This window comes from Oenanthe melanoleuca, chromosome 7 (assembly GCF_029582105.1).
Source record: "Oenanthe melanoleuca isolate GR-GAL-2019-014 chromosome 7, OMel1.0, whole genome shotgun sequence".
In the NCBI taxonomy this organism is placed as follows: Eukaryota; Metazoa; Chordata; class Aves; order Passeriformes; family Muscicapidae; genus Oenanthe; species Oenanthe melanoleuca.
Window position 1 is genome coordinate 10,383,174 of NC_079341.1, and position 14,776 is coordinate 10,397,949.

General features: G+C 43.7%; 1 long non-coding RNA gene across 1 annotated transcript in view; it reads right to left on the reverse strand.

The window, feature by feature from the left end:
• Positions 1-350: 350 nt before the first annotated feature.
• Positions 351-14,776, reverse strand: part of LOC130255564 (uncharacterized) — an 86,546-nt gene continuing 72,120 nt past the window's right edge. The window contains exons 2-3 of the long non-coding RNA XR_008840950.1: positions 10,926-11,059; positions 351-557 (exon numbers count right to left, since the gene is read on the reverse strand). This is a non-coding gene — a long non-coding RNA (uncharacterized LOC130255564). The remainder of the gene's footprint in view (positions 558-10,925; positions 11,060-14,776) is intronic.

A 14,776-nucleotide genomic window follows, 5' to 3' on the forward strand; every position in this document is an offset into this window, starting at 1 on the left:
ACCAGCTAGTCTGGCTGAACTGAGAACTGGGTCAAACCCTGGCAGCAACAATGTACTTCAGAGCACAGTGAGCATCTTAGTTTTAAAAACAGATTTTACACCCAAGCACATAGCTTTCCCCCTCCCTCTTATTAACTTCACTTGCTCTCATCTCTATTTTCACAAGGCCATCAAGAAGCAGTCTCTGCAATACTTCACTCAGGCACTATCACAGGAAAACCACCACAGCTGGGTTCAAACAGTATAAAAAGCAATAAGTAGTATCACTACCAGGAAGCCAAGCATAACAACCCACCACAGCACCACAAAACAAACCACCTGGCCACAAATACGTCCTCAAACCATCTTACCTGGCAGAGTCCAAACCACTCGGTGGTCTTCATGCAGCATCTCTACTCCTGCTGCAGCAGTGGCAGGTGGGCAACAGGGAACCCGAGATACAGGCAGGAAGTCTTTGCTGCACATCTTCCTGCTGGGGCTGGCTGGTGCAGCTCAGCCCTTCTCACTGCTGTGTGTCCTCTGCAGGTCAGCCTCAGCTTCCTTCTCCTGAGCTTCAGCTGAAATCAATGCAAAAAAAGGAACTTACCCAGAGGTTAGCTTGGAGCACTTGGTGCCCAGACCCTGTTGGGGTCCTGCCCAGGGGCACCTCTGAGGACTAAGTTCAGTCCTTGCAGCTGCCCCTGCTCCAGCAAGCCCTGTGCTGCCCTGGGGTGTTCTGGCAGCACCCAGGCCCCTGCAGTGGCAGGCACCCCGAGTCTATGCAGATCATAGTCCTTGGGGGCTTGGCTGCTCTGCCACACTGATAACGCTGTGCACATCAGTCAGGGCAGTGAGGGTGCTGATCCTGCAATCAGGCCCAGGTGAAAGGAAGAGGAAACAGAGTTTCACTAGAAACTCAGTCTTTGGCACATGGATTCAAGTTAAGTTCTGAGTGAAGCAAAATATGCTATAAAGACTTTAATAAAATCAATTTACCCAAATAGAGTCCTCATTTTCCTTTTTTTTTTTTTTAACTGTCAAAGAATTTGACAAATTTGATCAGATCATATCACTGAGCCGAAAGTGTGAGTTCTGGGAATGAGCTATTTGCATCACTGTAGCTCCCCACTTACAGTTTTGGGCTTGCTACATGCCCCCCTCTCTGCCTACTCTGCTATTACAACCCATCTGATCTCACTTTGGGTGGAAAAAACACACTTCTGCAGGCACAGAAATCTTCACAGCAAAAAGGCAGAGTTCTTGTCCACAGCTCGAATGGGGCACGCTGGGTGTCCCGGGGGTGTCCTGTCTTGCCCTTTCTGGTCCTTCCAGAGCCCCAGCTCAGCCTATACTACTCAGTGGCAGAGCCCCGGTGTACCAGCTCCACACCACACAGATGCCAGCTGCAAGTTGTGTGCTTAAGTGTAAACACATGTGCAGATACGTTTGCTTGCAAAGGTGTGGGCACAAAATTTGGCTGAGCAGTGGTTTGACCCAAGCTTCAATTAAACAGGATGGCTCTAGGTAGATCTTTCTCCTGGAGGCACCTGGCAGTGAGTAAATACACGTTTCTCTCTCTCAGAAGTGAGGGTAATGTGCAAGGTCTGGCTTGGCTGAGTCACCATGACTACATGACAGCCACAGGAACAGCAAGAGTGGCCCTCTCCACTGCCCTGGCACAGACAGGTGCTGCCAGCTTCCATCAGATGTCATGTGGAGCTCACACACACATGCTGCTCACAGGCTCCAGCACCCACCTCTGCTGGAAAGCACCCACTCTTCAGAAGAAACCTCACTCAGCAGTGAGTAACAACTGCTTTTGTGAAAACCAAAGTACTGCCCTCATTTATTTGTTTTCCCTGTGCACAACAAATGCTCTGATGATAGGAGCAGGGCAACCAAAAGGTCCCCTTTCCCCCTAAAATGCCACCTTTCCTCAGGACAGGACACCACTACAGGCCAGGTCTTTTCCCCTCCAAGCAACAATTCCTGGCAACTTTTCTGAGAGGTTGGAACACCCAAAGTGGTCAGGCACAAGCACCCTCCAATGCTGGGGTGTCCCTAGATAGCTTTTTTCCTAGGCAAAAATGAGGATTTAAAAGGAAGCACAACAGCAAAGTTCCCCAGACACAGGCTGTCACCCACCGTGGCAGCTGCAGACATGGCTCTCACCGCCCCTGATTAGGAGCCCACAGCTCAAACGTGGCAGTGCTCTGCCTTCCACCAGTGCCATGGCATGAAAATGCCCACAGTCTTGTTGACCTGCCTCCTGCTTTGCCTGTTGGTTAGTGAAGGAGAGTACAAACAGCCATGGTGTGGCTCCTGACAGTGTCAGTTTGGGGACAACTGGACTGTTCTGAGGTGCAAAACTGTGGGTGAGTTATTCAGGTCATCTGCAGATGCTCACTTGTGGACTATCAGTTGTTGAAAAATGAATGTGTGTCCTTTGAAACCCCACAGGATGCCCTGAGATGTCCATCTCCTCTCACCAGGATCACTGTGCTCCTGCAGTGTGCTGTTTGTCAGATGTGAGATCTGAAAAGTCATCCAGGCAGGAGAGAAAAGCTGGCAGCTTCATCTTGAGTCACTTCTGGTGGGAAGAGGGAAGATGGTAATGGGGAAACAGTTCTAACAGCTGCTCTGAGGTGAGAAGAAGCAGCAGCGAGGAGGAGGAAGAGAATACATAGAAGGAAATACCTCGCTGTCCTTCAGAAGCTTGTTTTCTCTTGAGGAACCCAAATCAGAAGATATTTCCTGATCGATCAAGTCAGGAGTTCTGCAATATACAAAACCTAGAATTACCTCTGCCCTGAGGAGAGTTTGCTTGCTCAGCTCCTCAAAATGACCTTAAAATAATTAACAAGCCATTAGAATACAGCCACTGAGTTATGGATTTCCATTTTTCCCTTTCATAACAGACAGTACTTTCTATTAGAACAGCTTTTATTTTAAACCAGATCAGAAAAGCAAATACGAAAGTAAGATTCTCCAGATGCAGCTCCATTTCCAAACATCACCAACCAAAAAAGCTTTGAAAGGCTCTATCAAATAGGATTGAAGTAGATACTGAATTGTGGTAAACTTGAAATGTGTCAAGGGAATTTTGATTTTTTTTTTCCTTTCATCTGTAGTTTTCAAAAAACTGCTTATAACATTACAAATAAAAACGTTTTTAATAAAATCAGTTTCAATGTGAAAAATTAGAATATTCCCATCTACAAGTATGAATGCAGCTGTTTTAACCTGCTTAGAATACTCTATTTTCATGAAATATTTTCTTTTGATGAAACAGCATTTTTATGACAGAAATCTCCCAACTAGCTTCTGCAGCAAAAAAATCCAAGCTTAAGATTCAAGTTCTCATATTCTGTGCTGGCCATTGGGAAATAAAGGTTTTGCTGGTAGACTGAACTTTTTTGATATGCACTTGATGAAATCTAATAGAGAGGAGACCCAGGAAAGTAATCATAGATATTGGCACTAAAGTGAAGCAGGTTGAACCTAAGCTCATTTACCTCACAGTGTTTTCTTTACAGAGAGTTTTTAGCTGAGAGGAAACAAACAGACATGGATTTGCCAGTTCTCTACTCCTTCTCTGAAAGCACCCTGGGTTTACCACGTCTGATGGGAAGATTTTTCTGGCATGACTGTGGCTACTATAGTAGCAGGAAGTTTCTGACAGTCAGTGCTGCCTCACGACAATCACCTAATCTTTTTATGTCCAAAGGAAAAACATTTACATTGGCTTTCCAGGAGATAAGTTTTCATAAGAGGAAAGATACTTTTTCCAGCACTCTGGAAGAGAGCAGGGAGAGTTTTAAGAATGCCAGCATCTGCTCTAGGTCAGCTCAGGGGACCTGCACAGGGCAGGGCTGTCCAGAACAGCAGAAGTGGGCAGAAGGGAGCTCTGTGCCTGAGTATGGAGTGACTCCTGTTTCCTGGGAGCACGTGTTGCCCCTCTGCAGCTCAGAATCAACATGCAGCATCTGAAGGGTTTTACAGTGAAAGCGGTAAAATTACAATTGCACAGTGTGAGTGTTGTCATTACTTAACTGTATGCCTGTGTTGGCTATGGGTATGTGAACAGGACAGATTATCAGGGGACTTCATGAGGGCACTGTTCCACAGCAACCTGCATCTCACTGGCACTGTAATGGTTAATGCCTAAAACTTGCCTTGGCTGAGATCCTTCTGCTGTTTGATGGCTCAACTGAAGCTTGATGTTTATGGTGGAAATTGTCTTGATTTCTTTAGATGAGATGAGCATCCATGGAGTTTGAAAATGTGTTTTAATTAAGATTCTGCTAAATTCTACCAGACACCTACTTGGAAAACAAAGCAACTGAATAATTAACTCTGATGAGAGCAGATGCTGCTCTAATGACAACCTGTTACTGCTCAAGTGCATCATTAGTTGTTTTACTGTGTTCTTTTAATATGTCCAGAGATCCTCAGCTAATGAATATATTGGTAGCAATGCATCTAAAATAATTCTTCAATGTGGACTGTTGTCAAAAAAAATAAAAAATAGCCAACAACCAAAAATCCCAGCACACTGAGATCAACTGAAATAGCGTTTCCACTGGTCTGCGTTCTGTGTGCTTGAAAGCAAACGCTTCTTTAGTTATCCTTGTGGGATTATTTTAGCCATACATCAAGTGAAGCTTACAAATTGATGAGAATCTAATGATGCATTTATTTACAGATGTGCAGTTCTGTTCCCTGTTATGTTGCTGAGGGTTGAGGAGAGGGAAGGCTTTTTCTCTCCCCTATGTAATGTGCGCACCCGTGCATTTGACAAAGTGACTAGAAAAATACTACCCGCAAGATCATGCCCTATTATTTCTAGCCCTCAAAAAATAAATCTATATCATCCCATGAAATACAGACAGAACTCTTAACAAATAGAAAATAGTGTATTTATACTTAAATAACTCACTTTAATGACACACTGCACTGTCTGTTTTCAAAATATCTTGTGGTTTCATCTAAAAGCATGTATTAAAAATTGTGGGTTCCTATTTTGGACTATCAACATCAGGAAGGTTTGGTCTCATCATAAAAGTAATGAGATGAAATGCAATAAAGTGAGCAAAAACATCAAATGGGGGTATCTAGCTCATACTATTATATTTTCTTTTCTATTTTTTAAAATAGCGTCAGAATCACCTCTTCTACCTTCAAAGATATATTGAGGAATGATTGAGGTACTCAATCAAGAGCCTATTGAGCCCAATACTCACCAGTCTAGCAGGCAAATGGCCTCAGAAAAGTCTCTAATCCCTGGAAAGAAGCTGGGCCTTACTGGGAAATGTGTGCAGGGGCATCTCCATCAGCCCCTGGGGAGCAGCACTACTCACCTCAAGCCCAGCTGGATATCTACAGTGCAGCTTTTAAAGCCTCAAATTCTGCAAACCCAGTAAGAACTCAACAAATACTTCCAAGCCCTTGCCTCACTCCCCCAATCCTCCTCCATGGGTGACAGGCCTTGCACAGCCTGATGGCCAAGATGCCACTGCCACTGCAAAGCCCCGGTGTCCCTCACAAAGGCAGCAGAACTCTGAAGAAGGGAAGAAGCACCTGAAGCACCTGTGAAGAGTCACACTTCTGAGAAAGCTAGTCAACTCCTTTCATCCCAGCATTTCACAGTGCCTTTTTAACAATGCTTTACTGCAATCAAGCTGGTTGTATTCTTATTAGGGAACAAAACCAAATTACAAGTTTGGTTTCTTCTGTGACCAGCAGCTAACTGCAGGATGCAAAGCTTTACAGGTCACCTTTCCTACATAAAGGATTGAGAAGCCCTCTGAATTTATAGGGCTCATAGCTGACTGCTATGGCTTTTACAAAGACCTCTTTGGGTCTGATTAATTAGTAATTGGGGCAGGAGCTATGCACTTCAGTGACTCTTGGTGCCTTGATTGTAAATCGCAATCTGGTGCTAAATCTCAGCAGGTCACATTGCGGTTTTTGCTGTGCCCCAGTGACACAACTGATTAAATCTGTGTAAACAGTATCTTAACAGAAACATTTTGGGGGGTGGGGTGGATGGCTGCCTTCAGTTTGGAGGAACTGAGCTATGTATTTCTGTGGGTTCTGTCTGCTCTGAAGCATTTTCAATTGTCAGTTGCCTCAAAACAGCAAACTAATGGGTTTAACGTGGCCTTTGAAAGATTGCCCACTATGGGGGCTTTTAAATAGCAAGTCAGCACTCAATTCACACATGCAAGCCTAGGATGATAAACAAGCACAATCCTGGGTAGCTTTACAACTAAAGAAAGGACAAGGACAGCACTAGAACACTTTTTTTCTGAATGTTTTCCTGCCTCCTGCCAGGAGGCCCCGCAGGGCTGGTGCTGCCTCCTCAGCAGTGTGCGCAGCGCAGGTTGCCTCGTCTGCCTTTGACCTGAGATGGGAGAAATCAGAGCAGTCTGCTTTACAGGTCACTGCAGAGTGAGTGAAGGACCGACATGCCCCAGTCCACCTGTGGTCCTGCAGTCAGGGCCCTGGCTGACCCCTGTACCTGCCCAGCCAGGTTCTGGAACACACCCTGTTCCCTTTGCATGTGCCAGCAGCTCTGGTTTTCCACGGTGTCGCAGCCCCTGCATCACTTCCCCCTCATGAGATGCTCCTTATCTCTGCCCTTGTTGTTGGTGTGCTCCCCACAGGCCCTTTCTGCATCCCAGCCTCTGGCTGTGCCTCCCTGCACAGGTCCACATTGCACTGAACCTCATGAGGTTGAGGCCTACCAATATTTTGATGCAAGGAAAGTGAAACAAGTTACTGTAAGACCATTGGAGAAATACTAGATGTGTTGCCTGCCTCAGAGGTTTGGTCATTAAACACCTGACTTTTCCCCCTCCACTTAATTCACAAAAATATCTTAATAAATGTCAGATGCAAACCAATTAACCTGGCAAATCACTGCCTTTCTTCGGCTCCAGCTTCCTCTCCAAGCATTGTAGCTCAGTGCAGGTACTGGGTGCTTCTCAGACCACTACCTCTGCATTATCCAAGAACAACTGCCTCTGATGAGACAAGAAATCATTCACAATATACTGTAATGCTGAACAGCTGTTTTCATACACTCTTTGGGAAGGAAGTATGTTTATCTGCAGCACTGATGAGCTGGAATGCTGTCCATGACCTTGCAGGGATGTCTCTCTGCTGAGTAGAGAAGCCAGCCACTGTTCTGCATAACCTTCCTTGGAGTGGGGGTGTGTGTGATGTGTTTACATTCCCTTTCATGACACACACAAATCCATGGCCTAGACTGAGGATTCACACTTGAATTATCTGCTGGCTATTGTGGTTGAACAGAATCTGACCTGCTTTTAAACAATGTTAACTTTGGACTTACAAATTCAGATGTTTAAATTAGTTCTGCAGAATCCAGCTCTGGCTCCAGGGGAGGCAATTCGGTTCTGGAGTTAAAGGTGGAGTTAAGGAGCCGGTGTACAGACCCACTTTCTTGGATGGCATTCATGGAGGAAAAGGAAAGAGCTGTGGAGCCAGCAGGGCAGCACTCTCTGAGATTCACAGAGATCCTGGTCAGAGAAGGTGGCTTTTCTGAGTACAGTGTCCAGCTGGTGTCCAGCCTATGTCCCCACCATGGCCCCAGCTCATCAGGTTTTGCTAAAAGCAGTAGACCCCAAGTTCAAAGTGAGAAGGAAAATGTTCCAACCCACAGACTCAGAAAAAGGAAACTAGACAGGAGAGTGCACCAGAAATCCCAATTCAAATTTGGCATCAGGGTTGGGCAGACCTATCCACAACTTATTGCATTATAGACCTCTGGGATCTGGAACTGAGATTAAAAAACCCTGGAAGATCAGAGGAATGTTCTGGGTGGATTTCCAGCAGTTCATGACTTTTTTCCCCACTAGGATGTTGCTGCAAGAATGCTTTCCCTTGTGCTAATTTGTTACTTCCTCTCCTGATTCCAGAAAACAGCAGTGAAGCACACAGCAATGGAGTTAAAACTACTGAACTTTTAGAAGCCTCACATAAATAAATTCTGGTTGGCTAAAAACCTAGTCTGTTCTTATCATGCCTGAAATTGTTTGCCTTGTCTAAAGCTTCAGCACATTCATGCCGTCTGCAGAGCAGGAAAGCTGGTGACAAACTGGAGCACCAGATGAACCCGTGCCTTACCTGCTGGGCTTGTCATGATGAGAGATGGGCTCACATCAGCCACTTCAAGTGGGGAACCACACACAGTTCCAGAGGGGGTTGTTTGGAGCCAGCATTCAAGGTAGGTCACTGGGGAAATACATGTGACTTGCAGAGTTCAGTCCTGGATTTTGGCACAATAGATTGAAGGAGGCTTCAGATCCACAACTAGTGTTAGGACTAAGACTGCTTCTCCTCAGATCACTGCCTCTCTGGTGTGCAGCCCCTTACTGTCCTATGTCACACAGGCCACCAAGTGAGCTTTGGTCCTTGAGACCAAGATGTGACAGTGATCCAGAGCAGTGATCCAACCTTTTTTCTTCCAGAGTATAGTACATATGGCCCTGGGATTTAAAAGTTAAGCATATTACTTCAATGCTTGTGGAAACTAAGGATAAATGCCCTGATGCCTTTAAAGCAGGGGTCAGGCTAAGGATTTCTTATTGAGATGCACTGGGCAAAGTGCAAGAAATATAAAAGCATCTGCCAGAAGGCAAACAGCAGGTCACAGGCTGGGCAGCAATATCATTCTAGCTCCTGAATGCTACAAGCCAGTGCTTGTAGCCTCTCCAGCCTTTCAGTCAGTTGCTCAGTATGGATTCCTCTTTCTCACATTTTTTCAGTGAAGAGAAAGATCCCCAGCTGCTTTCACACATAGCAGTTTTTATCTGACTAAAATTGAGGCCTTGTTGAAGACATCAGGATTTTGCTACCAACTTCAGTAGTCACGTCTGGAAGTACTGGAGCATATGTTACACTAACTGCATGGCAACTATTCACTGTGCATCTCTTAATTGCATACATACAGACAAGATGTTCTACTGCACATGGTCAATTCCAAATGAGCATGAATCCCGCTGATGAAACTAGATTTTCTCCAGAGCAACTGTAAGTGATGCTCCTTATCACGGAGTTTATTCTTGCCAAATTTCAAAGATTTTAGCTCTATCATTCCTGCAGGAACCCTGTCTGAATAATCGTGGTTGATTGCTCCTGGAGTTGTGTGAACATTCACAACAGCATTTGTCATCTTCTTGTTTAGTGTTTTTCTAAGAGAATATCTTGCTGTCAACAAAACCCTTTCTTGAATGAAAAGCCAGTAGCTAAAGTGGTATTCAAAAAAGAATGGTTTTTTGTCATCAACTTGCCAAACTCAGCACTGCTTCAGAGCTTAACAACCAAAGGATCAAAGTGCACCAGGGGCTCTGAAATGTCTGAATTCTTTTTCAGCCAATGGCAACTATCAGTATTCCATTACAATGATTAACCTTGAGATTCCTTGTTTTTTACTCTTTCTGTTCAAGTTGAGCCCTGTGAAAGACTTTTCATATATTGGTACCTATTACCCAGCTCCTTTTAGCTTTAGGTATCTGTCTGTGTATTAACTCTATTTTTCCTTATTACCATACCAAAACAAAGCTTATTAAAATCAAAATGTGAATTTTACAGTCAAGAGCTAATATTCTCTATATGCAGCATAAATCGAGGTGTTGAGATAAGTTTAATTGTGTTTCATGTTCTTTCTGAGTAGAGAAAAAGACAGAGAGCTCTATACTTGGGTTACAGAAGCACAGGACAAATACTCCAATTCAGTATGCAATTTTCCTAGGATGATCTGCTGGACAGTTTAGCAGCTGCAGGCTGAGGGAATGTGTCTCCATGTTCTGAGGAGCAGATTATTTCAGATGAGCTAAGCTCTAATTCAGATCATTTCTGTAGACATTAGTCTTTGTACGTTTTCATTAAGAATATTTGTTGTCTATTTCATACAAGATTTCCCTTTTTTGCTTCAGTTTCATCTATTGTGGCTGAGTCCTGAAACACCAGCCTGGCATGTGATACTTCACTGTACATCAGTGCAAGCCATGTGCTTCATTCTTTAGAGAATGAAGGTGATTTTTCTGGGCTTGTGGCATGTTCTGTGGAACATGATTCTTGGTAAGAGAAAGCAAGCATTCTTAACTGCAGAACTAATGGTGGGCCACTTCTTTGAGTTAGCATTGACATTAGCAGACACAAAGATGTGCTGCCAGTTTGTTCCTGGATCACACCTGGCTGGGAGAATTCAGCTATATGTTTATTCACTTGGAACAGAGAGTCACCAGGACATACTGAGCAGAGCATATATTTTTCTTCTTTAGGAAAAGAACTTTTACTATCCCATTATATCAGGTCATCCTGGATTAATAAGTCAAGCAAATATTTTGTACCGTGCTGTTGAAAGCACAAGCTGTTTAACCTCACTACTGGAGCAATAAGTGGCTATCTGCATTGATGCCTGTTTGCTGTAATGCTTTCAGAAGAAACTGTAATTTCATTTCTGTAACCATGAATGCTAAAGAAGAACATTTAAATGTTGAGATTTAAATTAAGCATTAATAAGAATAGAGAAGATAACACTGGAATTTATGGAGGGTAGTCTTTTTTATATTCTGGATATTCTATTTTATATTCAGTGGATCTGCAGAGCAAGAATTGGACTGCAGATGTATGTTTCTGCTCACAATAATCACATTATAGGATCACGGCCATCATCTGGAGCTTCTAAAAACAGCAGTCCGTCATCTGTTTGCCTAGCTGATGGATAACACATATTTACATAGGCTCTCATCTTAGGAAGTTTCATCATCTCTTGCGTAGGAGAATGCTGAAATGATGTTTGCACCATAAATGTTCCAGATTCCACACGTGCTTTCAGTCACCCAGCATGGTCTTGCAAGCAAAAATATGTGAATACCACTGTCCTGTAGGGTAAAAGTAAAAGCAATAAATACCTCATTGGAGTTTTCCAGCAAATTCTTGTATCTAAAGAGTCCCGGCCTTCAAGTGTTGGTGTAGGATTATTCATGTGTTCCAAGTGAAATATCTGCTTTAGCATTTTCCTTAGTAGGTCTGATTCACAGGATGCCTAAAAATAGGATTAAGGGTGTTAAATACAAAAGGTAATAGGAGCATTTGCCCACTTCAATTTCTTGAGTCAGTGTTTAACCCCAAAACAGAGTTTAAGCACTAATCACCAACTCAAAATCTACAATCTGAAATTTAGAAAGTGTGTATCGTTAGGCTCAGTTAAACTGGAACTACACACTTTGAAGCAGTCATAATAAAAAGAAAAAAAGCAGCCACACTTGGAACAGAGGGGCTGCCCAGCCTGATTATGTGCTCCTCTTGTCGTGTACTGGCAACACCAACTGAGCATGGCATGGGGTTAGCACGTTTCCAAAACAGCAAACATCAAACAGATTTGGTAAAACCATAAGAAACCACGTTTTCCTCCTAAACCTCCTAAATTTATTGATTTCAACAAATCAATAAATTGCAGTGTGTTCATTTTAGGCAGAAAAAAATAGCAGGAAGCACATTGCTGGCAAGACACTGATAGTAGGTGTTATGAGAAGTTTTTTGGTAGGCTCCACAAGAAATTGTTCAACCTTCAACATTTTATGAATTGGGCAAGTTCTATAATTGTACTTTAAATCCTTTAACTGATGTACAATGGAATTTATATATAAAGAGAAACCCCAGAAGGTTGACAGGGAAGGATTATTATTGTGGATTTTGTATCACTCTGACAACTTGGTTGCCCAAGGACATGAATGTTGTCAATACAGAAAAGTGTGAAATTGCAAATTAACACTTAGGGAGGGTAATGTCTGTAATTTTATCCAGTTTCACTCACACACTCAAATCTCCCTGCAATTTCAGGCCCGGCCCTTGAAAGTAATGTGGACAAAGGCTAGGTTTGCAACAAAGACAAGGCTGGACACTAGAAGAGGATAAGCTTGCACAAGGAAAAGATTCTGAATTAAGTAATTCACTTCTGGTTTGTGAATGAATAACTCTCATGCTCCCTGGTGCCCATAAGATTTCTGCAGACAAACTTTATTTTATTGCACTTCAAAATCTAAAGGACTCCTCAGGAATGGAAGGTTAAATATGCATGTAAGTGTTCACAAAGCTGGAGCCTTATTTGACTAATTTCTCCTAGGCTGATAATCAAATACTAAATAGCCCTGGCTCTTGGAGCAAACATTTCCCCCTAAGGACAAACCTCTTTACTGAGCAATAGATCAGAAGTGAACTGGCACTCTGGAGTTCAAGGCAGACCCACTGTAATTAATTCAGTTAAAGCACAGCAATTTGGAGGTAGCAGAAGGATGGCAAATCCTACCCTGTTTCCTAATCTTCCCCAAAGGAACATATTTATTACAAACTCTTAAAATCACCTTTTGATAATGTTGAACAGTCTGTGAGGGGCCCATTAAGGCATACAAGGCAGACCCATTTTAGTCCTTAATACCACTTGAAGATTATCCATTTTAAATGGCCTTGCAGAGCTTATCATAATTTTGTAAACTATTAAAAAGTATTAAAAGGCACTACACATCTATCTGATGAGAAGCCTGGGCTCCTCCAGCCTGCCTGACAGAACACACAGTTTCTCTGTGACTGTCTGATGGTGAATCCAGCTGTGGCAATCCAGATTCTCACTGGGACATAAACTTCCCCATTTCACCGAGAGTGAATTTTGTACTATATGTATGTGGGCTAGTCTACTCCTGAGGATGAATGCAAAGATCTCATTTTCTACACGAAGCACTGTCAACCAAAACCAAGACAGCTAACTCACAACTGCCCATTCTTTTCAGGATACACAGTAATTCGTATTTAAGGCATATTGGCTTTCAAGAGTGTGGCTGAAACAGAGCCATGTTTCATTTGGTACTCTATAGAAGCTCTCCAATCTAAATTGCTAGAAGAGGAGAAAACCAATTCAGTGGCTCTAGGACCAGGCAATGGCTAACACTGGGTAGAACCCTTCACACCCACTGCTGAAGGCAATGTGAGAATAAATACAGAGTTTACCAGTCTCCCCACTCAAGTGTGGGCGAATCAACCTCTTTTCCTGAAAACCCATGGGATGCAGGTGCAGTTACCATCTGCAGGTCCATGGCAGTGTCTCTTGGTGCATTTCTTCAGGTGCAGCAGCTACAGTTAGCTCCCAAACACAGGCTACTGCATCAGTAACCCATTTAGATGGGAAAAGGAGAGAAGGAAATTAGAGAAAAGTGCAGCCGTACCAAGAGTGCAGTGAAAGAAAGGTGGGTGTGCCAGATTGCCTGAGACCCCTTGGAATGAGGAGAGCCCCAGCTGGCTTATCCCTCCTAAGTGCTGTATGAGGAGCATGGGGGACCACAGAGGGAGAGGAAAGAGCTGGGCAGGTTGTTCAGCTTGTCTGACTTCCTGCTGTGACACTCAGCTTATTGAAGAGAAGTCAGCATGGATGGGACCTGTTGACTTGTAAAACTGCAAGTGGATGATCTGTCCCCTCCTCACTCCCTTGTCTGTCTTCACTAAGTGAGTGGTCATCACATTTGCAGGGCTAAATGTTAAAGGAAAAGAAATGTGAGCTGAAGAGAGAAGTGCATTACTGCATGTTTGCCTTTCAAAGTAAGGAAACCCAGGAGAGTAGGCACAACAAACCAAAAAGTATAGAAAGTATAGAACAAGTGGGATGGCTTGAAAAAAGTGGGGCACTAATTAACCTGGTTTGAGCCAGATAAGCAGGGCTTCTCACACAGCAGCACCCACACCACATCCAAAGCCTGACCTACAACACCAGCCTGGGCTTGAGAGCAGAGAGGCGTTCAGGCTGAAATCAAGCAGATTAGAATGTGAGGGGAGGCTGCCAAACTAATATTCACTGGGGATCAGAATCACAATTCAGTCCAGGTGACATTTTACATATTTTCACCATTGTTTTTGTTTAATTTGTGAAAGTAATTACACAGCCAATTGAACAGTGTAAAGCAACTGCTGCAATAGTCACTATTACAGTGAGGTACAGTGCAGCTCAGCTTTCCCAGTTAGGATATCCAGGCATAGCCCTACAGTGTCTGTGCCATTTATCACTGACATTGCCATCTGGCTTACCTGAATCCTCCCCAAGTACAGCTTGTGCTGAACAAACCTGACTTCTCTTTGGGCTCCTTTTGAAGAAAACAAGGCAATGAAACACCCTGCACTGCTGGTGATATGGACAATGTTAGCTGGCATTCTCAGCTCTTAAGTGAAGCATGACAGGGGACAGCTAAGTGACAGACGAGGCCAAATACACTGGGCATCTGGGTGGTCACTTTGATGCAGATAATTGATGGCTAACCTTGTTGAATCACACAGAGTAAACATGTAATATTAGACTCTTACAGGAGTGCTTTGCCCTCTTGACACTTCAATTGAACTACCCTGACTTTTATAGCTGTGGCTGGAATCAAACCTGTTTCTCTTTGGTTTCACAGGAACCACTCCTACCCCAGAAAGCGGGGCTGAGCCACCAGGGCCCAGTGTGCTGCCAGGACTGTGTTGGGACAAATTGGTGATGCAGGTGAGTTGGTAATGCTGAGGTGGTGTATCAGTGTCAGAAGAGTAGGAGATAACTGTGCACACAAGTACACAGGGAGCTGGCAGCAGTGCTGCTGTGTTACCTATGATAAATAGCCTGTGTCACCACAGTAGCTGGTCTCCAGATTGAAGCAGACTTTTGCGAATCAGCAGGGTCAGCATTTGAAAAGCATGTGAATATTGTGCACTTGTAAATATTTGAGCACATCTGTTTAGCTCCCTC